Here is a 24,916-nt window from a genome sequence, read left to right as displayed (position 1 = left end):
CCCCTGCTGGAGATCGCTCTTCGGAGGACTGCGCGGAGGACAGGTCACGGCACAGTTGAGTCCGGAAGCCGGCGCCGCGTGTTTCCACGTGGCTGAAAAGAGCTTATCTTCATGCAGTGTCCTTGGATATTCTGGGGTCACAAACCCTTTTGAACATCTTTGAGGGTTATAACGTTGTCTCCAGAAAAATGTACATACCCGCCAGAACTTACTAATAAAATAAGGTAAGTTCACAACCTCTTTTCAAGAATAAAGTGATTAAAAGGTAACAGGGTCGTAGCTGTTATGCAGTGGCTGATTAGATGGCCAAATAAAAAAATCTGAAAATACTACTTAGCTATGGACCTTGTGGAAACAGCCCTTTTGCGACGTAAAACGATGAACCAGAAACCAAAGAAAGAACTTCCAAGGGACAGCCTGTTTTATACATATCCACATTAATGCTTATGGGGATACATGCTCTGTTAAATTAAAAATAACGATTTCCCGCCTTTGTTATCAGAGCATCCTCCCTTCTCTTTTCCGCCCTCACCAGCTGTAAGTTTCCTACACTTTCTTTTCCACTGCTTCCTCATTGCTTCACACAGTGGCTATTTGGTTGCATTGGAACAGTAGGAAAGAGCGGTTACAAATTGTTTCAAATGTCGAAATGATACAACTTCATACAACTGTCAACTCAGTTTATACTGTTGACACTTTGGGTGATACACAGTTGCATTTACTAGTTTAAGTCATTTGTAGAAGATTACAGATAAATTGTTAAATCTGCCAGTAACGGGTTTATCAGTATTATTATAAACTGACAAAATTACTGTATGATTATGCATGATAACAGGAGGAGATAAAAGAATGCCCTGATAATGGGTTATGTAGACCCAACTTGGTCACTGGCCTTTAAAAAAAGAAACATTTCATTAGAGGAATCAAGTTAGTTTTCAACTTGAAATGCTAATTAACATTAAAAACTGCTGTGAGATTAGCAAGTAGTATGTGTGTGGGGGGGGAGGTGCACATATTGGTGATATGTAATTTTTTTCACAGGAAACCCCATTCTTGGGCCCCGGGCTGGCTCAGTTGGTAGGGCATGTGACTCTTGATCTCAGAGTCATGAGTTCAAGTCCCATGTTGGGTGTGGAGCCTACTTAAAAAAAAGAAAAGAAAAGAAAAGAAAAAAAAGAAACATCCCATTCTTCTCTCCCCTGAGCAGGCGCTCCTGCTGTAGTGCATTTTGGGGGTTGTAGTTTTCACAAATTCAGACCACCTAGTGGACCAAATTCTCATTTCAGTCAACAGGGTTACGCTTCTTCAGATCACAAGATGAGAATTTTAATTTCGCTGGAATACTTAATATTACATGAAGAGGTGAGTAAATCAGATGTGCCTTTGGTTGGGGCCTGTAGATAAATTTAAAGTTATTTTTTTTTTAATGCAGGACGAGCAGCTTCACTGTCAGTTCTCTAAAGGTTGTTATAGGCTGGATTTTATTTTCCTGTATTTCCTTTTACAACTTACTTCTTATTTATTTCTTTGTTGAAGTGGAGAAAAATTACCAGGAGAAGAAAGTTCCTTTCCACTGCCTTGCCTTGCTTATCCCAAACCTCAAGGTTAGCTAATCACCAAAAAGAACAATTTTAAGAACAATGCATTACAAAGCCCTGTCCCTCCACTCTGCACCCCATCTCCTCTCACCTCAAGGAGCTTCTTCTTTTGGTTCTGCTCTTTCCTGAATCATCAATCTTTCTCACTCTTCCAGGCCATTCCTGCCCACATAACACACAATACAAACAAAACAAGTTCTAGTTATCGTACATAAATAAGATATATGAGAGATTATTCAATTTTAAATTGAATAAATATAATGTGATACTTTTTTCACTTTATTTTTGAGATTCGTTCCATGTTTATACAGACATTTGGGCTTTCTCATGCCATTCATATATAAATTATTCCCAGTTTATTTGTTTCCTTCCTAAAGAACAATTCGATTCTGTCAAACATTGCAGTGACAAGGCACTTATGGGGGTATCACTGTGTGAAAGTGTCTCTAGGGTGTTTACTTAGAATGGGAATCTGTGGGACCTAGCGTAAGTATGTTTTTCTTCAATCTTACTAAAAATGGCCTGATTTACATTTATATTACTGATTTACATTTGTACAAGCTCAGGAAAGCCATATTTTGCCCTAGTCTCAATAATTCATGTCATCGGATTTTTAAATGTTGTCAGTCGTATGGATGGAAAATGGCACCTTGTTTTTAACTTGTAAAACTTCACGTGTTTGGTAGTGAGATTATCTTTTTGTATAGTCATTGGTCATTCAGATTTTCTCTTCTTTAATTTGCCAGTTTATACCCTTGCCCACTTTTCTGTGTAGTTGCCTCTTCCGTTCACCTGTCTTGCTGGTGAAGGTAAACCCAAGGACCCCCGGAACTCTAGGATCTCACTGCTTGCGGCGAGCACCTGGCCTGCAGCAGAAATGGCTCCCGGGCAGTCAGCCTGGTAGTGATCCTGGTAACCGTGCTCCTGGTTTGGGTTACGATGCCCTTTCTTTCTTTCTTTCTTTCTTTCTTTCTTTCTTTCTTTCTTTCTTTCTAGGAGTGGACTATATTTTTTTAAAGTTTTTATTTATTTATTTGAGAGAGAGCAAGAGAGAGTGGGGGGAGGGGCAGAGGCAGAGGGAGAAGCAGACTCCCCGCTGAGCATGGAGCCTGACTCGGGGCTTGATCCCAGAACCCTGGGATCATGACCTGAGCCGAAGGTAGATACTTAACTGACTGAGCCACCCAGGTGCCCCAATCCCCTGCTTTAAAAAAAAATATATAGTTTTAGGGATGCCTGGGGAGCTCAGTCAGTTAAGCGTCCAACTCTTGATTTCAGCTCAGGTCATGAGATTGAGCCTGGCATCCTTTCGGGCTCCACACTCAGCTGGGAGCCTGCTGAGATTCCCTCCCTCTGCACTGCCCCTACCTGCCTCCGTTATGTGCGCATTCCCCCCGTCTCTCTCTCTCAAATAAAGAAATATTTTTAAAAAAATAGTTTTAAAAAATCACATGCACATGTTTCCCTAAATGATATATTGATGCGAGGTGCCTGGGTGGCGTAGTCATTAAGCGTCTGCCTTGGGCTCAGGGCGTGATCCTGGATCCCTGGGATCGAGCCCTGCCTCAGGCTCCTCCACGGGGAGCCTGCTTCTTCCTCTCCCACTCCCCCTGCTTGTGCTCCCTCTCTCGCTGGCTGTCTCTCTGTCAAATAAATAAATAAAATCTTTAAAAAAAAATGATATATTGATGAGTTTTGTTCTTGAAATGTATATAAATGAGATCGTATTAGAGGTGACACATGATATGCTATCTGTTGAGGACCTGTGCTTTCACTCAGTGCTGGGGTTCTAAGATTGATTCCCCTATCTGTTGCCTCTGAGTTACAGTTCATCCATTTCTTTTACTGCTTATAATAGTGCACATAGTGTAAGTATGCCATAATTTATTATTTTTGTTTTTGTTTCCTTCAGAAAGAAGAAAAACAAGTTTATTTTTTAAATGATTTTATTTTTTCATTTTTTTTGCCAATATGTTTTTTTTCCTGTCTTCTGTAGAATTTTATTTTCTCCCTTCAGTCGTAATAATATGATATCCAAATTGTGCTTTAACTAGAGGATCTGTAAACACAGGCTTATCCAGCTCACTCACAAGCAAGGCAAGGGCAGCTTCTTGAAATGGTCCCCCTATGGTGGCGCCTCTGGTCATCCAGCCCCTGTCGCCCCTTTGCCGGGCTTTATCTTCACGATGCTGTGCGGCCGCTTCGTTGACGCTCTTTCACTTTTTAACTTCATTGACAGACTAACTTTTCCATGGCTCCTATGCTTTTCCCTTGTTTTTCACACAGAAAGTATCTGACCTTTACTACATTGCCCCCACCTTTGGGACCCTGAGCCTTCTTGTCAAAAGAACTACCACTCCCAGAGTCTGCTCCCCCTTTCCCCAAACTTGCCCTTTGGGCGGCATCTTCAAAACTTGCAGTTGAACTGCCAGTATTTTTTTTAATTGAAGTACAGTTGACACACATGCTACCCTAATTTCAGGTGTATGATAGAGGGATTCAGCTTCTCTATACATTATGCTATGCTCCCCACAAGTGTGGCTACCATCTGTCACCATGCAACGCTATTACAATACCATTGACTGTATTCCCTATGCTGTGCTTTTTATTTCCATGACTTATTCATTCCATAACTGGAAGCCTGTGTCTTCTAATCCCCCTCATCCATTTTGCCCATCCTGTCACCCCTTCTACCCTCTGGCAATAATCAGTTTGTTCTCTGTATGTATAGGTCTGATTCTGCCTTTTGTTTATTTTTTCATTTGTTTTGTAATTTTTTACTTAGTTTTCTAAAGATGTATTTATTTATCTATTTATTTATTTGAGAGAGAGAGTAAGAGCACAAGCGGGGGGAGGGGCAGACGGAGAGGGAGAAGCAGACTTCCTGCTGAGCAGGCAACCTGACTCGGGGCTCCATCCTAGCACGCTGGGATCATGACCTGAGCCAAAGGCAGCCGCTTAACTGACTGAGCCACCCGGGCGCCCTCATTTGTTTTCTTAGATTCCGTGTGAGTGAAATCATATGGTGTTTGCCTTTCCCTTTCTAACTCATTTCACTTAGTATGATACTCTCTAAGTCTATCCATATTGTTGCAAATGGCATGATCTCTTCTTTCTTCTCACTGTGTAATATTCCACTGTGTATATGGGTACACACATATATATACACACACACACATACACACTACATCTTTCTTATCCATTTGTCTATTGATGGATACTTGGATTGCTTCCAGATCTTGATTATTATAAATAATGCCACAATGAACAGGTGTGCATATATCTTTTTGTATTAGTGTTTTCATTTCCTTTGGGTAAATACCCAGTAGTGGAATTATTGGGTCATATGGCATTACTTTTTAAAATTTTCTGAGAAACCTCATACTGTTTTCCATAGTGCCTGCACCATTTTACATTCTTGCCAGCAGTGCACAGGGTTCTTTTTTCTTTACATCCTCACCATTTCTTGTCTTTTTTTTTTTTTTTAAGATTTTCTTATTTATTTGAGAGAGAAAGAGAAAGCATGGTGGGGGGAGGGGCAGAGGGAGAAGCAGACTCCCTGCTGCGCCGGGAGCCTGATATGGGGCTCGATCTCAGGACCCTGAGATCATGACCTAAGCTGCAGGCAGACGCTTAACAGACTGAGCCACCTAGGAACCCCTATTTCTCGTCTTTTTGATTTTAGATATCTCATTGTGGTTTTCATTTGCATTTTCATAATGATTAGTGGTACTGAGCATCTTTTCATGTGTCTAATAGACTTTCTAATCTTTGTACTTCTTAAATCTTCTTATCTCACTCTTGGTTTAGTGTTCTGGTACAATGTTGAACAAAAGCAGTGGTAGTGTCATTTTTTCTGATTCTAAAAGGAATGCTTTTTTTCCTATTAAAAGTGATATTTGCATGGGGCGCCTGGGTGGTTCAGTCAGTTAAGCATGTGACTCTTGATTTCAACTCAGGTCATGATCTCAGGTGGTGAGATCAAGCCATGTGTTGGGCTCAGCACTGGGTGTGGAGCCTGCTTGAGATTCTCTCTCTTCTCCTTCTATCCCTCCCACCCCCCATCTCCCACCCACCCCCTCTCTCTAAAAAAAAAAATACATGTATATATATATATATATATATACTCACACACATATATATGTATATATGTATATATTTTTAAAAAAATATATAATATGTGTATTTTTTCTTTTTGCTAAAGGTTTGGGCATACCTTTTTTTTCAGATTAAGACGCACCCTTTTATACTTCTTTTGCTATAGGATATTTTATAGATTTTAAAAAAGATTTATTTATTCATTTGAGAGAGTGAACTTGCATGCGTGAGGGAGGGGCAGAGGGAGATGGGGAGAGAGAATCCTCAAGCAGAGTCCCTGCCAAGCAGGGAGCCTGACACGGGGCTCAGTCCCAGGATCCCAAGATCGTGACCAACCTGAACCAAAATCAAGTTGGATGCCCAACTGACTGAACCACCCAGGTGCCCCTAGAATATTATACATTTGACTCATGAATGAATTTTGAGGTTTATCAAATACCGTTTCTTTTTTTTTTTTAAGATTTTATTTTTTTAAAGTAATCTCTACGCCCAACTTGGGGCTCAAATTCACAACCCTGAGATTCAGTCCCATGCTCCAACAACTGAGTCAGCCACGTGTTCCTCAAACACCATTTCTGCATGTTTTTGAGAAGATGATGTGGTTTTTATTCTTTAATATGTTGTGATTAAGTGTGTGCATGGATTTTTTTTTAAGATTTTATTTTATTTATTTATTTGAGAGAGAGAAAGAGAGAGCCCACAAGGAGAGGGGCAGAGGGAGAGGGAGAGAAAGGGGAAAAAATCTCAAGAAGACTCCCTGCTGAGTGTGGAGCCAATGTGGGGTTCAATCCCACGACCCCAAGATCATGACCTGGGTTGAAATCAAGAGTCAGACACTCAACTGACTGATCCACCCAGGCACCCCTGGATTTTCTAATATTAAACCATTCTTGTATAAACCCAGCTGGGTCATTAAAAAAATTCTCTTTTGAAATTTATAATTAAAGTGGGTTTTCTGGGGTGCCTGGTTGGCTGAGTCCCTCGACATGTTACTCTTGATCTCGGGGTTGTGAATTCAAGCCCCATGTTGGGTGTGGAGATTACTTAAAAATAAAATCTAAAAAAAAAAAAAAGAGAGAAAAAGAAAAAGTGGCCTTTTGTTTTGTTTTGTTTTTAGATTTTATTTATTTGAAAGAGAGCGAGCGTGTGCGTGAGCATGCACAAGTGGGGGGAAGGGAGAGGGACAGGCAGACTCTGCACTGAGCATGTAATGACGGTTAGTTGGAATAAAGGCAAGGAGGGACAAGGGGCCCCACCCTAAGAAGAAACTACCCTTAAAAGGATTTTACACCACCCTGGAAGGAGCCCGCCACCCTTTCCCATGTGATAGATAGATGACAAAAACCTGATTGGGTGACAGGCTCATGGAGGGTTAATCAAATTAAAAATCCCTAGACTCAGAAACGACAGTGGCAACCCTCTCGGGTCCCTTCCCTCTTTGGGAGCTTTGTCTTCTATTGCTCAACAAACTTTACTATTGATCAAGTAACTTTGCTTTGCTGCCCACCACTCTCTGTCTGGTCTACCTCTGCAAAGTGGTGTGACCAAGAACAGCGGGCACTAGAGGAGAAAAAATCCTGTAAAACATGGAGCCCAATGTGGGGCTTGATCTCACGACCCTGAGATCATGATCCGAGCTGAAATCAAGAGTTGGACACAACCAACTGAACTACCCAGGTGCCCCATAAAGTGGGGTTCTTGCAGACAAGATAGTGGGGTTGTGTTTTTTGGTCCACTCTGACACTCTTATGAATTTTTTTTTTAAAGATTTTATTTATTTATGTGACAGAGAGACAGCCAGCGAGAGAGGGAACACAGCAGGGGAGAGGGAGAGGAAGAAGCAGGCTCCCAGCCGAGGAGCCCGATGTGGGACTGGATCCCGGAACGCCAGGATCACGCCCTGAGCTGAAGGCAGATGCTTAACGACTGCGCTACCCAGGCGCCCCACTCTTATGAATTTATTTGCTAATATTTTGTTTAGGATTTTTGTGTCTATGTTTATGGGCAAGATTGGTCTGTCATCTTTTTTTTTTTTTAAGATTTTATTTTTATTTATTTATTTGACAGAGAGACAGCCAGTGAGAGAGGGAACACAGAAGGGGAGTGTGAGAGGAAGAAGCAGGCTCCTAGCGGAGGAGCCTGATGTGGGGCTCGATCCCAGAACGCCGTGATCCCAGGATCACGCCCTGAGCCGAAAGCAGACGCTTAACGACTGCGCCACCCAGGTGCCCCTGTTATCTTTCTTACAGGGTCCCTGAATAGCTGTAGAATTTCAATTATGTCAGCCTCGAATGGTTAAGGGAATGTTGCCTCTCTTTATATCTGGAAGAATTTGTATAAGATTGGAATAACCTTGGCTCTTTAAAGTTTGGAAGATTTTATTTGCATGTCTTGGTTTGTGTGTGTGAAGATTTTTTAATCTACTGATTAACTTATTTTTATTTATTTTTTAAAAGATGTATTTATTTTAGAGAGCACACATGGGTGAGTGGAGGGAGGGGCAGAAGGAGAAGGAGAGAATCCTCAGACAGACTGCCTGCTGAGCATAGAGCCCAATGTGGAGCTTGATCCCAGGACCGTAAGGTCATGACTTGAGCGGAGACCAAGAGTCAGACACTCAACTGACTGAGCCACCCAGGCACCCCTAAATTATTATTTTTTAAAATAGGACTACCCAAACTCTCTATTTCTTCATGACTTAGTTTTAAGTTAAATTTTCCGTGAATTATTTCATTATGTGTTTCCCAATTCAGTAGCATAAAATTGTTCATAATATTCTATCTTTTAAAATGTTAGTGTATTTCTTTCTTTTTTCTTTTTTTAAAGATTTTATTTATTTATTTGACAGAGAGAGAGACAGCCAGCGAGAAAGGGAACACAAGCAGGGGGAGTGGGAGAGGAAGAAGCAGGCTCATAGCGGAGGAGCCTGATGTGGGGCTCGATCCCATAACGCCGGGATCACGCCCTGAGCCGAAGGCAGACGCTTAACCGCTGTGCCACCCAGGCGCCCCATAAAATGTTAGTGTATTTATTTCCATCTTCTTTTTTTTTTTCATTTCCTTAGTCTACCCTTTCAGAGGTGGTCAATTGTAATAGTGTTTTAAATACCCAACCGGCTTTTAAGAAATCCCTTTGATTATATATGTGTTTTCTAGTTAATGGATTTTTTTTCTTTATCATTTCCTTTTACTTTCTTTCAGTTAATTTTGTTGAATTTTTTTTTTGAATTTCTTTAGCTAGATGCTTAGCTCAACAACTTTTAGCCTCTCTTATTTTCTCATACAAGCATTTAAAGCTCTACGTTTTCCTCTAAGGACTAGTTTAACTGTATCCCACAAGTATTTTTCAATAACATTCTTGGGGCCCCAGTTGGGATTACTGGTCTAGATTGATTTATGGCAAATAAACTAAATTTGTTGAATGCTTACTAAATATCTAAATATAGATTCCTATGGTAATCACCTTAGGATACAAAAAACCTGCTGCAGATACTGCTGGCTTCTTTCCTTCTAGCAACAAAGTAAATCTATTGCATATTTTAGTTATGACTCATTCCCTCAAAGTTGCACACACCTAATAATGTTCCCTGTTAAAAGGATCTTAGAGTCAATGGGGATGACAATGCCAGTAACATGAAAGGAAGTAAGTGATAGAACACGTGAAACAATGAGAAATACCCTCAGCACCCACCACCCCGCAAATACATTTAAGTACCAATAATTATATTGGGGGACATGACGGTTTTTTAAATAAATGTGCTTTTTGTTTGTTCTCTACACTAGCCTGAAGGACAACCCAAAAATTATAGCTTACTAGTAAAATGAAAAGGAAAAGTCCTTTGGCCAGGGATATCCTCAGTTCTTTGAGCCATGTGTTCTGGAATAACCTCAGGGGCACTTTTTCATGTTTTGTGTAATTATGTTCAAGCTCTGAATCTGTAATTTGTTCTAATTTTCCACGAACACTCCCTTGCCACCATTTATTCTCTGCTGTCCCACAATTTACTAAGATCTATATTGTGTGCATATTGCATAGGTAACTAGGAATCTTTAGAGAATCCTTTATTATTATTGTTAAAATGACCAGGAGGAATGAAGGAAGACTGTATTTATTTATATATCATGTGTATTTTTTTTTTATTTTTAAAAAAGATTTTATTTATTTATTTGACAGAGATAGAGACAGCCAGCGAGAGAGGGAACACAAGCAGGGGGAGTGAGAGAGGAAGAAACAGGCTCATAGCAGAGGAGAGAAGGAACACTCGATCCCATAACGCCGGGATCACGCCCTGAGCCGAAGGCAGACGCTTTAACCACTGTGCCACCCAGGCGCCCCTGAAAATTTTATTTTTAAATAAAAATTGTATTTAAAGTGTACAACACACACAAAAAAGTGTACAACACAATGATGAATATACATAGTCAAATGATTGCTACAGCAGGCTAATTAACATATCCTCTCCTCACATTGTTACTATTTCTTTTTTTATTTTATTTTATTTTATTTTATTTTATTTTATTTTATTTTATTTTATTTTATTTTATTTTATTTTATTTTATTTTGCAGAGAGAGAGAGAGAGAGACAGCTAGAGAGGGAACACAAGCAGGGGGCGTGTGAGAGGGAGAAGGAGGCTCCCTGTGGAGCAGGGAGCCCGACACGGGGCTCAATCCTGGGACCCTGGGACCCTGGGATCATGACCTGAGCTGAAGGCAGATGCTTAAAGATTGAGCCACCCAGGCGTCCCTGGTTACTATTTCTGTGTGTGTGATGATAGCACCTGAAATCTACTCTTGCAGGAAATTTCCATTATTCAGTAGTATTAACTATAGTCATCATGGTATACATGAGCTTTCTAGACATAGTCATTGTACGTAACTGCAACTTTGTTCCCAGTGTCTCCCCATTTCCCCACTTTCCTGTTCCTGGTAACTACTGTTATACTCTCTGCTTCTAGGTATTTGACTTTTTTAGATTTCAAGTATGAGATCATGCCCTTTTTTCCTTCTATGTCTGGCTTATTTCATTTAGTATAATGCCCTCCTGGTTCATCCATGTTGTTGCAAATGGCAGATATTATCTGTGTGTTTATTATTAGATTGAACCATATGAGATTGCTGATATTTGATCGTTTTTAACCTACAATAGTAATTTCATATGGCTCAATCCTATATAATTAGAGCTTGAGTAGAAGCAGATTTTATGGCATGGTCATAAAAACTCCTTTTTCTGCTAAGGGAAAAAAATTGGAAAAAATAAAAGCCACCATAAGTAGTTGTGTCATATGTTAGAAACCTTAAAATTCACTGCTACTAATTTAATTTTGAATTTTTGATAAGCCATTCAAGTTTGATGGGGGCGGGGGGGGGGAGCCTTTGCTCTGAGTCTAGAGGTGAAGATCAGTGGTGTTTCCAGTGCCTTGGCACACTGTCAGATGGCCTTTGTTTTCTTTCTAACATCTGAGGGAAAATGATAAAGGGAGTCAGGGCAGAGCTGGAAGGATCAATATGACAAAGAACCAAGCTAAATTCCCGTATTCACTGTCAGGCAGCTTTAATTGTCGTACAAAGAAACAAGGCTGCTGCTGTTTGAAGAATCTCAAACTCAGATGTTCTAGAGTATAAACTTTTAATGCTGTTAATGCCATCTGTCCCCTAGAACAGATTTGTTGTTGAGTTGTAGGACTCTCCTCCCCTGGCATCACATCATTCCAGAATCTGGTCTTCATTGCCTTGTGTGTTTCAATAAGCCACACCACCTTAGAAATTAAGGATCTGGGGACACCTGGGTGGCTCGGTTGAGCACCTGACTTCGGCTCAGGTCATGATCTCGGGGTCCTGGGATCTGGCCCTGCATTGAGCTCCACACTCAATGGGGAGTCTGCTTGTCCCTCTCCCTCTGCCCCTCCCTCTGCTCTTGCTCTCTCTCTCTCTTTCAAATAAATAAAATCTAAAAAAATTAAAAAAGGAAATTATGGATCTGATTTTTTCCATAACGAGGAAATGCTATCCCTGTCTTCCCTTTACATAACACTTGAATCTATTTTCTAACTCTGAAGAGCAGGACCCAGAGCCTTGCATGTTGGTCAGTGAATGGGGTATATTCTGATAATTTGAGAACGAGGTCAGAAAATGGGATCCAGTGAAACAGATGATAGTAGTTATCAACATAACATGCACAAAATTGGCCATTGGTGGAACAAAGTGGCCTAAGAACTTGGTTTCTATGTATGTGTTAACAGATAGATGTGTGAGTTTGGACAATTTCCTAACCTGCCTGTATCTCAGTTTCTGGTTATGTAAAAGGTAGATGATAATAGTGCCAACTTCAAACAATTATCATGAGGACTAAAGATAATCTGTATAAGGCTGCAAGATTTAGCAAATAAAATAGAGAAAACCCAATTAAGTTTCAATTTCAGATGAACAACTAATACTTTTTTAGTATAAGTATATCCAAATATTGCATGGGATATATGCGTTCAAATTTAACTGTGGGGGCCCCCGGGTGGCTCAGTCAGTTGAGCATCCAACTCTTGGTTTTGGCTTAGGTCGTGATTGCAGGGTTGTGAGATTGAGGCCCACCTTGGGCTCCTTGCTTAGCAAGGAGTCTGCTTGTCCCTCTCCCTCCCCATCTGTACCCCCCCTCCACGCTCACATACACACTCTCTCAAATAAATAAATCTAAGGATTTATTTATTATATGGGGGAAAGGGTTTAGGGAGAGGGAGAGAATGTCAAGCAGACTCCCTGCTGAGCACGGAGCCCTATGCAGGGCTTGATCTCACCATCTTGAGATCATGACCTGAGCTGAAGTCGAGTCAGACCCTTAACCAACCAAGCCACCCAGGCACCCCATAAGTAAATAAAATCCTTTTTTTTTTTTAAAGATTTTATTTATTTATTTGACAGAGAGAGACAGCCAGCGAGAGAAGGAACACAAGCAGGGGGAGTGGGAGAGGAAGAAGGAGGTTCCCAGTGGAGGAGCCCGATTTGGGGCTCAATCCCAGAACTCCGTGATCACTCCCTGAGCCAAAGGCAGACACTTAACGACTGAGCCACCCAGGCGCTCCAATAAATAAAATCTTAAAAAAAAAAAATTGGTGTAGGGCACCTGGGTAGCTCAGTTGGTTAAGCAAGTGCTCTCAGCTCAGGTCATGATCCCGGAGTCCCAGGATTGCGTTCTGCATCAGGCTCCCCTGCTCAGTGAGTCAGGGAGTCTGCTTCTCCCTCTGATCCTCTCCCCTCTCGTGCTCTCTCTCTCACTCTCTCTCTCGATTAAATAAAATCTAAAAAAAATTGGTGTATATTAAAAATTAACTGTGCAATGTACTCATTAGGGTACCTGACACAAATAAATAAGAGCTCGTTTTCGTGTCTCCATCAAGGCTATGGTGAAAGTGGGGAGGCACTCACAGATCTCACATAGCAGACTACTGTCACCAATGCAAGATTAACGATGCTATGCTAGCTGGCTATTTGCCTTTCTACCCCCTCCCAGATGTGAACTGCAAGAGGGTGATAACGATGTTTTGTTTCTCTTTTCCCACCTTTACCATCTAATATCTAGCATAGTGTTTTGCACATAGCAGGGACAGGATAAATGCTTATTAGAAAGGAATTCAGGTAAGAGCCTGGTTACAAAGTTGGCCATGTCTTCAGCACTGGCTAGCTGGTCAACACAAATCTTCCTGCCCAGTGAGTGAGAGGAGCTGGGGGCATGAAGCTGGTTGTCAGGGTCCATTGAAATCTTCGGTTCCAGTTCACTTCACCTTAATTCCATTTTTACCCAGCAACAGATATCTTGAAGCTGTTACTCAACAGGTCTTTCCTCTTGGGAATTGCATATGCTGGCCACACAAGTATTCCATTCTTGTCAGTAATCTTCCTCAAGACAAATGAATAAATGGATGAACAGAAAACAACAGAGTTCTCTAGAATGGTTTTGAGCATGGATTATGAAACCAGATATCTTGGATTCAAATGTTGGTTCTACTACTTATTAGCAGTGTGACTTTGGCCCTGTCATTTGACCTCATGCCTCGGTTTCCTTAAGCATAATAGGAATAAAAGTATACCTATCTTAACGGATGCTGAAAATTAAATGAGTTAATATATTTAAGTACTCAGGACAGTGCATGGCATGTGGTAGTAATATATAAATGTTAGCAGAAAGAAAGAGAGAGGGAAAGAACGAAAGAAAAAATGAAAAGGAAAGAAAAAAAGAAAAGATGAGCTCCTGATTTTTGCTCATATACAGGGTGTCTCTCTAACACCCTTCAGTGAACTGGACAGTTTTGTCATCCTTCCCTGTGGCTTTTCTGTGAAAACGTAAACTTCCTCTTGTACATGGCCAAGGTAGACCTTTGTCAAAAGCCCTTACACATTTGTGAATTTTCTTCTTTCTTTGACAAGCATTCTGCCGGGGGGGGGGGGGAGGCTGTGATACTTGGAGGAGAAGGCAGTCCCTCTGTGCGTAGGGGTGCCCTTGGCCAGTATGCTTTCCAGCCAAGGGTGCCGGCCATGGGACTGGACTCAACTGAAAGATCTTGCAGGCATTCATTCCCGCTGGATGGTCTTCCTGGCAGGGCCACCATGCTTGCAGTCCGCAGTGCTGCGCTTGAGGCTGGGCGAAGTGGAGGGTGGGGGCGCGGGCAATGGGGAAGCATAGAACTAAGCCCCCTGTCTGTCAGCACACACACACATATCTTTTCATTTTGAGGAACTGGCTCGAACCCTGTAAGGAAGTGCAAGAAAGGCGGCTGGAGGCTGAAGCAGTGACTTTGAGCAGTTCTCCAAGTGTGATAGCAGGGTCATTATCTGCATTGATGTCACTTAGGGACTTACAAATGCACCATCTAGGCTCCTGCCCCCGACCTAGTGAACTAGAAACTCTGGAGGAGAGCCCAGGCATCTTCGGACAAGCCTTCCGGGGTGATCGGTGATCTTGGTACTCAGTGAAGTTTGAGAAACACAGGCCTGGAGCTACAGCAGCTGTCTCCTCCCCCCCATTTCTCTCCATCCCATGTTGTCTGTCCTCATGGTGTTGTTGTCATTCCCCCCCCCCCCCCCGCTGTCCCTTGTAAGAAAAAGGGGCTGTTTAGATCTTTCCAAGCTATTATGCTCACGTAAGCCCTGTTATTTCAGAGAACCTGGGGAGGGGACTTGGCGTTTTCTCTCCTTGGAGATGAGCGATTGCAAAATGCTTTCTTTCTGCAGGTGAAAATTAGGTAATCAGGCTTAGTAAACCTGATTATAAGCACAGCAGGATTTGTAAAGCCTCACTCTCTCCAGGCACAAAAAAAAACCCCCCAAAAAACCCTAAGGGAAAGCAGCTGAGTCGCTTATCCCCAACGAAGGAAGCTACCCCAGACCACTCCAGCTGAAGAATGTTAAGGGTTTGAAGATGCATTGCTTTGCACCAGTGAGACCTTTTGCCATTCTTCTGTAAGATTTGGCATCTAGGATTTCCCCCAGAGACAGTAGGTGTTTTCTGTGTGATCCTCTGACTCACAGATTGGAGTGAACCCATCATCTAAACTCTCTGGAGGAAACCCCTGAACCCACGTGGGTGGGCGCATAAGCATTTGTCTGTCCTCCCACTTTGGGGAGGGATGGGGGGGTGCTCCCTTCAGCTGCCCTTCCAGAGGGCCTGCTGTGGCAGAAAGAGAACTGAGCCCAGAGACGTACATTCATGGAGCTTTGAGCGGTCAGTCTTCTAGTGTCTAGTTCCTCTTGTTGGGTTTACAGGTGAATACGATGAGACACAGAAAGGTTAATCAGCTTGTCATTGGCTGATTTTTGTTTTTTATACAGAAAGACAGTTATCTTGTGGGTTAATGATTGTCTAAAGCTACGGTGTCTAGTACAGTAGATATCAGCCACATGTAGTGATCTTAAATCAGTTAAAATATAAAATTCAGTGCCTCATTTGCACTTACCGCTTTTCAAGGGCTCAGTAGCTGCATGTGGCTAGTGGCTACCGTAGCAGAAAGTGCAAAATCAGAGTCTTTCCATCACTGCCAAATGCTCTATCGGATGCCCTGGTCTAAAGTGACCGTTGTCATATTATAAGTCGACACGTGTCATACGTAAGTCATTTGAATCATTCACTTGTTTCCTTTGTCTCAAAGATATTGCCAAGAAAAAGAGGGTAACGCTCAGACCTCCAGCAGGCTAAACTAAAACGTAAGTAAGATACACTCAGGTGTGAGAGAGATACACACTAGTTGTTTACCTGTCTGTTGTTTACTGGTCATTGTTTGGTATATAGTACCTGGGTATATTTGTTCACTCAGTTATTCTGTCAGTCATTGTGCCTCTATTACGTCCCTGCTATGTTCCAGACGTAGTGTAGGGGCTTGGATATTGCCCTGCCCACAAGAAGCTATGGTCCAGAGGAGACAGACAAAAGAACAGATCGTTGTAATGCAACATGGTATGTTTTAATATGTATAATGACACGAAGGGCTTAAAGGAAGCAGAAGGAGGGAATACACATGCTGGGCCCAGCAGAATTTGGTAAAACTTCTCAGAAAGGGTTGTATTGGAGCTGAGGCTTGAAGGATGGGTAGGAGTTTGCCGGCGGACTAAGGCACCCAGCCACAGGAAAGCATATGCAAAAGCACAGAGGCATGAAGTGGCCGCTGTCTGGGGCCAGGTGGGCACAGCTGGGGCCTGCCTTCCTCAGAAGTTGGAGCTTTGCCCTCTCGGCAGTAGCAGTATTTTTTTTTTTTTAAAGATTTTATTTATTTATTTGACAGAGATAGAGACAGCCAGTGAGAGAGGGAGCACAAGCAGGGGGAGTGGGAGAGGAAGAGGCAGGCTCCCAGCGGAGGAGCCGGATGTGTGGCTCGATCCCAGAACGCCAGGATCACGCCCTGAGCCGAAGGCAGACGCTTAACAATGACTGAGCCACCCAGGCGCCCTGGCATTAGCAGTATTTTAGGTAGTCTCCTTCATGCAGCTTGACTGCAGTAAATCCTAATAAGGCTGGTGGCTGCGGGTGCCTGGTGGAACGTGTGACTCTTGATCTCGGGGTCGTGAGCTCGAGCCCCACGTTGGGCATAGAGCTTCCTTAAAAAAAAAAAAAAAAGAAAAGGCTGGTGGGTCATGTAGCTGAAAGTATCAAGGTCCGTTATGTGCTTTGCACCCGGCCTAGTGCAGGGTGATTGCTCAACGCTTTGTGATTCCTGTTCCTTCTGTTGCATGTTTGCTCCCATTCTCTATTAACAAGTTGCTTCTTCTTACCTGCCTTTCCACAGTGTTTCTAAGTCTCTAGAAGTGACTGATTTCTCATTTCCCTGAATTTTTTTTTTTTTGTTTAGAGAGGGAGGGAGGATGGGCAGAGGGGGAGAGAGAAAGAACCTTAGACAGGCTCTGCCCAGCATGGAGCCTGACGTGGGCCTCGATCCCACAACCCTGAGATCATGACCTGAGTTGAAATCAAGAGTGGATGCTTAACTGACTGAGCCCCCCAGGCGCCCCACATTTCCCTGGTTATTAAGTCTAACAAAATCTCACCCTCCTATCTATTATGGGCTCATTGATATTGTCCTTTCAACAACAGTTAAAATGTCTACTTCAATTTATCTGCTTTCCTTCTCTTGCTAAGTTTTTCTCTTTCCTTTATGATATATGACCTTTCTGTATATAACTTTACAAAGGATGTCTCTGGTCTATCTGTTACTGTCCATGACATCCTATCATAAAACAGCATTATAAATGAAGAATTTTCAGGAATAGCTTCATTTTTAAAAGGGCATCTCTTATATCTAAACGACTGCAGGGATTTTAGTTCTGAGTAAATGTGCCAGGCAGATACTGCTCTTAATTCTGATGAATTAATAATAGACACCTAATTCATCCTAGGTCACTAACGTGCAGGGCCAGCATACAAATGGCGGTACATCCCAAGTGTCTAAGTATTTAAAAACTATAAATCAAGCTAACAACTAAATAAATAAAATTTGCTTTATGTTCCTACCTTGATAAATAAACCCTCATAATGACAAAAATAAAACATACTTAAAGCAATAGCTTTTATATGACAAAAAGCTGGTGAAATATGACTAAATCTAATGATTATTGCACATGTCTGAATGTCCTTTTGATGGGCTACTGATTTTGAGGAAGACCAAAAAAGATACATAATTTATAAATGTTTCTGTTAATCTGTTTTTCTGACTTTTACTTCAGCAAAATCACTGTGTCATCAAGATTTTTGGCAATGATCTGAAGATTAAAAAAGAAATATAATTGTGTTCAAATACTGTTTGAATCAGGTTTACATTCAAGTGTATATTAAAATAAATACAAACATAGAAAAATTAAGTAACTTTTTGAAATATAGATTAAATAATATTTTCTCCTAAAATAGTCAAAATTACTAAGAAGTAAAGAACAAATTATTAACTAATATCAACATTTTAGTAAAAATAAATCTGACATTTTATGTATTTAAGATGTTATTTATTTATTTTATCTTGAGAGAGAGAGTGCACCTGTGCCCACGAGTAGGGGAGGGGCAGAGGGGGAGGGGGAGGGACAGATTCCACTGAGCACCAAGCCCTATGTGGGCTCAACCTCATGACCCTGAGATCACCACCAGAGCCAAAACCAAGAGTCAGATGCTCAGCGGACCAAGCAACCCACATGCCCCATAAATCTGACATTTTAGATACAGTTTTTGAAAGTTTGGTTAAATGGCATCTATCCGTTTAGTAAAAACAAAGCACTTTAAACTCTTGTGTTTGGTGTCCAGTGTAAGAAGTTGGTATCATGCTTCATGCTTGTTACAGCAAATTTATGAGTATGCAAATTTATATTTCATATCACAAGATGTTCCTTAGTAGTTATGGGCACTTATGTTGAGTACCACCCTAAGTCATGAGAGCCTCCAGAACCACAAATTAGAACATGAAGAGAAGCAAGAAAATGGACCTTCAGCCCCCTGGGAAATTACAGTCCTGCAAGAACCTACCACACTCGTAGTATCTCAGAGGAAGGATTGACGAGTTAATTTGTTTTGTTTTTCTCTTACCTAAGTGTCTGGGCCGTTCACGTGCTTCCCACAACCCAAAGCAATGCGTGTCTTTGACTTTGGCATAACCCACCGTCCTGGCATTTGTACTCCGGTGCCTTCTGTCTTGAGTACAAAAGGCGAGAGATGTTGGAGAAGCATTTTCCGGGGCCTTGACTAGTGTTGGTCACAGAGTACATGTATTCTGGCAGCCCAGGTGGTAAGGCACAGACCAGGAACCCCCTAATCTGGGTCTCAGGGAAGCCCTAGATATGTCTACACCTTGTGTCTTGGTGGGTTTGGGTTGTTAGACTATGATAGACTAGGTGGCTTATAAACAACAAATTTATTTTTCACTTTTGTAGGCAGGGAAGTTCAGGATCAAGACGACAGCAGATTCAGTGTCTAGTGAGGACTGCTTCCCAATATAGAGAGAGCCCTCTCACTGAGCCCTCACATGGTAGAGGGGTGAGAGAGCTCTGCGGAGTCTTTCTTATAAGGAAACTAATCCCTCATCTCCTGATTACCTCCCAAAGGCCCTACCTCCAAATACCATCAAATTGGGGATTAGGTTTCAATTTATGGAAGAATGACAGAAAAGTCCACCCCAAAATATGCCTCTTGGGCATAAGGATTATTTTGAGGTGATTATTTTAAGAAACAGCAGATACAGGAGAAGCTCAGAAAACAGAGTAGAAATTAGACTTTTGTAAGGGAAATTTACATTTATATGGGAAACCCCAATGGTAAGGATGTCTCCCTCTCTGCACCAGGAAGAGAACGTTGTCTCTCAATCTCCAGAGACTGTGACCAGTGGAGAAGGTGCCTGCCTGTAACTGGCCTCCCTTACACCCTTTCTTTTCTCTTTCCTCTTCTCCTTTTTTTTTTTTTAAGATTTTTTATTTATTTATTTGAGAGAGAAAGAGAGAGAGAGAGCATGAGCAGGGTGAGAGGCAGAGGGAGAAACAGACTCCCCGCTGAGCAGGAAGTCAAATGCGGGGCTCGAGCCCACGACTCTGGGATCATGACCTGAGCCGAAGGCAGACGCTTAACCGACTGAGCCACCCAGGTGCCCCCTCCTCCCTTTTTTTAAGTTTAGCTGAAGATGGTCTTTGAGCTGAATTCTAAGCCACCTCAAGAATTAGATTTTTCCCTGGGTGTCTCCCATGTGTAGCTGAAGTAGACATATTAAAAAAAACCCTTCTTTTTGTTTTTCTCTTGTTAATCTGTCTTTTTGTTACAAGGGCCCTAGGCAAGAACTTAGAAAGATATTTTTCCTCTCCTACAGTATGAATTTTGAGGGAGACACATTCAGTCTGTAACCCCCTGGGTCTGGAATTTTATTTATTGCAAATATATTACCTCAGATCGAGGTGATAAATGAAACCTTAGCCTCTTAGAATTGTTTGTAAAAGATGAGTGAGTGGGGGAGAATGATGGTATCATGTCATGATACTCTGTATCACACGAGTTTTAAAATGATGTTACTCTTTCTACTACAGGAATTTAATGAAGGAGGACATTTTTGTAAGTACACCATCCTTCCCACTCTGACACATAAAATCAAATTAGGCACTATCGTTTCTCCACCCTGGTTCCAATATATATTTAATGAATCTTGTATTTCATCTGACTGTGAGTCATAGATGTAGATTTAGGACATGATTTTCGTACTACCAGTTATGGTCGCCGGGGGAACCATGACTTGGGAGCTTCTCTGTTCCCCTTCAGCAGGCCTGGGGATGTCCCTAGAGTCTTGCTGTGAAATGGCAGGGGTGTGTTGGGGGGTGCACCTCAGGTTGCCTGAGGCACACTAATGGAAGTACCTCCCTTCCCAGAGTCAAGATACTTTTTTTGGATCTAGAAGGGGAAAATAACTCTGATTAATTCATGTCTACATATGATGATGTACACTGAGAAGATTAAACCACCTCTTTCAAAATCACAGGGTCCACTTATTGTGTGGAAAGAACTCTGACTTGGGCATTGCTTGCCTTTGATGTCTCTGGCTTCTGCTCTGGGGAATGTCTCCAGCCCCTGGTGAGGCTCACTAGCCCATGGCCTAGCACTTAACATTTGCTATTAAATAGGTTGGACTGAAGATAAAAGGGTAATATTCAGAGAGAAACTTCAAGGAGGCAGTTGGGGAGATGGGACAGGAAATTTCAGCAAAAAGTCAGGATAGGTTTGGGGCTGCCCTTAGGTGACGAGGGGAAGGCATGAGAACAGATGCATGAAGGCTTGTGAACAACTGAAGCAAGTGCTCATTTGCATGTATAATTTATGTTCGAACTGAGTGCTGTGTGGCACAGAAAGAGCGGGGAGGGGCTGGAGCGAGCCCATTGGCTTGCATGTGGGATACTCAGGCTTTAGTAAAGAAACTGTCCATCCGCAGACTCTCCTTTGGACTGCCAGCTCACACTCGGGGGTTACAAGATAAACTGAGGCACATTAAAATTATGAAGCATTTACTTGAGCAAATATCCATTCCAGTGGGGCAACACCAGACCGGAAGTGATTAGAAGTGCACCGATAGGAGCTAGGGGCAAGACTTTCATAGAACAGATGTGGAAGCAAAGCAAGGAAATTATTTGACTGGCTATAGCTTAAGCAGTTGACTTATTGGAGAAAGGCTTGTTGGCTGTTTGTGATTGGTTGTCTTTAGATTTCAACTTCATAACCTTGAAGCATTTATAGGCTTAGGTTTTGGTTTGCTCATGTAGGCCGCCAAGGCATTAGAGCCACCTCACTTTAATGGCTTGTTTAATTAATTTAGCAGGGAACAGATCCTCTTCACACAGTGGTCAAGTGGGAAACTAGAGAATTTCTTGGAAAATACTCCCATCTTCTACCCTCCTTTGAGCCTTCTGCTCTGGTAAAATGTCATGTAAGGAAAGGACTGAGTTTTTGTGTTGACTGGCTAAAGTGGTATCCAGCTGGAAATTGGGGGGACGAGTATAAGATTACTTACCACGATATCTTCCTGGGAGCCCCCTGGTGTTATGGTCACCTAACCCTTCTGTAAATTGCCTTCCATTCTTTCTCTCAGGGCAAGTATGAAGTATAAAGTTGTAAAAACAAACGCAAAACATATTTTCTAGCCTCTACTTGCTTTCAGGATCCAGATTTGAATGATAGTAATAAACTCTTTACCTATTAAAAACAACAAATATTTTAAATTTTCTGTATCTTTATGCTTCCAATTCTTTTTTTTTTTTTTTTAAGATTTTATTTATTTGAGAGAGAGCATGTGAGAGCACACAAGTGGTGGTGAGGAAGAGGAAAGCTGCCCACTGAGCAGGGAGCCCGACGTGGAACTCGATATCCCAGAACCTAGGGATCATGACCTGAGCTGAAGGCAGACGCTTAACCGACTGAGCCACCCAGGTACCCCTCTTTATGCTTCCAGTTCTTTTGAGTTTGAATTCTCTATACAAACACGATTGTTTACGCCAGTACTTGAGTACCCTGTAATTCTTATATCTTTGGGTTTAGTTGTTACAGAAGAGTGCTGTCCAATATGGTAGCCACCAGTCAGTGGCTACTGAGAACTTAAAATATGGCTGGTTTGACCTGAGATGTATTGTAAGAGTAAAATACACAGTGGATCTCAAAGTTTTAGTACATGTGGTGGACAGATTCTGAGATAGCTCCCCAAAATTCTTGTTTCACACCTGTGTGGAATCTCCTCCCCTTTGAATGTGGGTAAGACCTGTGACCTTCTTCTAACAGAATATAGCAAAAGTGATGGGATGCCCCTTCCACAATTACATCACATAGACTGTAACTTCCATCATGCTAGCAGACTCTTTCTGTTGACTCCTTTGCTGGCTTTGATGAAGTAGTCCACCCTTTGATGGAGAGACTCCTCTGGCAGGGAACTAAGGGAAGCCTCAAGCTGGCAGCCAGCAGCAAGATGAGCCCCTTAGTCTGGTAGCTCACAAAGAACTGAATCCTGCCAATGACTATGTGAGCTTGGAAGTGGATACTTCCCCATTTCAGCCTCAGATGAGACCGCAGCCCTGGCTCGCACCTGGATTGCAGCCTCATGAGAGAACTTGAAGCAGAGGATCCACTAAGTTATGCCCAGATTCCTGACCCACAGAAACTATGAGATAATGTGTTCTAGTAGGCTGCTAAGTTTGTAGTAATGTATAATGCTACAATAGATAACTGATACAGAACCAAAAAAGAATGTCTACTATCTCATTAATAATTGTTTAAACTTATTTATTTATTTATTTATTTATTTATTTATTTATTTATTTATTTTATTTTTTAAGAGAGAGAGAAAGCATGACTGGGGCAGGGTGGGGTAGAGAGAGAGGGAGAGAAAATCTTCAGCAGGGTCCATGCCTGCTGCACAGAGCCTGCCACAGAGCTCGATCTCACGACCCTGAGATCATGACCGGAGCCGAAACCAAGAGTTAGATGCTTAACCAACCCAGGCACCCCAATAATTGTTTAGTATTGATTAGCTGTTGAAATGATAGTATTTTGGATATATTAAACAGAATACTTTACCAAAATTAATTTTACCTTTTTTGAAAACACTTTTTTAATGTGGCTACTAGAAAATTGAAAATTTAAAATACGTGGCTTGCATTATATTTGTGTTGGACAGTACTGGCACGAACTCCAAGGACACAAGAATTTCATGTAGTTTATACAGCCCAACATGCTGGAGAGAGTTGGCTGTTACATCTGAGCATCACCCTGTCACTTACTGGGGCATGCTATTGAAACAAAACACAGTCTATCACTTCTGGAAAAGAATGATTCACCTTTTTTGAAGATGGGGGAAACTGTTGTATAATTTTTGCCCAGAGGTGAAATCTGCTTCGTCTTCTTACTTTTGGATGCTCCCTTCAGGGTTTAATTTGTTTCAAATTAAGAGCAGGTGGCAGATGCAATGAAAGGGAAAAAAACAATTGCAAATTAAGCATGATTTTTAAAACTTATTTGCAATGGCAGCTACACATTCAGGGAATAAATGCTAATTATTTTGAATTATTTGTTTACTCGTGTCATATGTGTGCCATTTACTGATTAATGCTTTACAACTTATGCTACATCCTTTATTGCTAATTAATAAAGCTAAAATGCAGGGTGCCTGGTTGGCTCAGTCAGTAGACTGTGCGACTCTTGATCTCAGGGTTATGAGTTCAAGTCCCACACTGGATATGGAGCCTACTTAAAAAAAAAAAAAAGAAGCTAAAATGCTGTGGCTAGTGATTCTGAACTCCAGGAGACTTTTTAATTTTTTTATTTATTTTTACTTTTGTTATTTTTTTAATGATTTTTTATTATATTATGTTAGTCACCATACAGTACATCTCTGGTTTCCGATGTAAAGTTCGATGATTCATTATTTGCATATAACACCCAGTGCACCATGCAATACGTGCCCTCCATACTACCCATCACCAGCCTATCCCATTCCCCCACCCCCCTCCCCTCTGAAGCCCTCAGTTTGTTTCTCATAGTCCATAGTCTCTCATGTTTCATTCCCCCTTCTGATTACTTCCCCTTTCTTTATCCCTTTCTTCCCCTAAAGATCATCCTAGTTCTTATGTTCCATAGATGAGAGAAATCATATAATTGTCTTTCTCTGCTTGACTTATTGCACTGGAGGAGATAATGCTAAGTGAAATAAGTCAGGAGACTTTTTTAAACCATACCCCCCTCGGAAGGGTCTGATTTCCTCCAGGCATGTGCACCCAGGTGACTCCCCGGGGAATTGCTGCTGTCCAGAGCTACTGATAAGAATGTAGTTGTTACAACCCTCCAGTGTGCTGGGACAGAAAAAAGTAGGTTGCTGAGAATTGCTAAAAGGTAAGCAAGTCAGATATCTGAGTACCCTGGACAGAGTAACTAATTGTTACGCCTTTAAACATATTAGTTTAAAATATTTGTACCTTCCTGTAGAGGAGAGTTTGAGAAATTTAGGGAAGAACGAGGAGCTCTCTGTGGCAGCATCATTCCATATGTCCTCTATTCTCTCAAGCAAATTAGCCAGCAAAACAAAACAAACAACAAAACAGGTTAACAGGTTTGATATTATTTCATTCAAGTACTTCCCCAAGTATCTATCAAATATTTCTTCAAACCACATACAGAACTCGCCAGAGAGGAGGATTTTAAATAAAGCATTTTCTGGGGCACTGGGTGGCTCAGTTGGTTAAGTGTCCGACTCCTGATT

The 24,916-nt window shown here is 41.7% G+C and overlaps 1 long non-coding RNA gene and 1 pseudogene across 1 annotated transcript; one reads left to right on the top strand and one right to left on the bottom strand.

Moving 5' to 3' along the window:
- The first annotated feature begins 28 nt into the window (after nt 1–28).
- LOC148109246 (uncharacterized) lies at nt 29–23,002 on the top strand. Its single transcript, XR_015726004.1, has 3 exons — nt 29–224; nt 1,287–1,362; nt 21,940–23,002. It is a non-coding gene; the product is annotated as an uncharacterized LOC148109246 (long non-coding RNA).
- LOC148109247 (peptidyl-prolyl cis-trans isomerase NIMA-interacting 4 pseudogene) lies at nt 3,599–4,003 on the bottom strand (annotated as a pseudogene).
- Nucleotides 23,003–24,916: the final 1,914 nt, after the last annotated feature.

Source organism: Ursus americanus, chromosome 11 (genome assembly GCF_024610735.1).
Source record: "Ursus americanus isolate L20-20 chromosome 11, mUrsAme1.1.p, whole genome shotgun sequence".
Taxonomy (NCBI): Eukaryota; Metazoa; Chordata; class Mammalia; order Carnivora; family Ursidae; genus Ursus; species Ursus americanus.
This window is presented reverse-complemented; position numbering and strand designations above follow the sequence as displayed.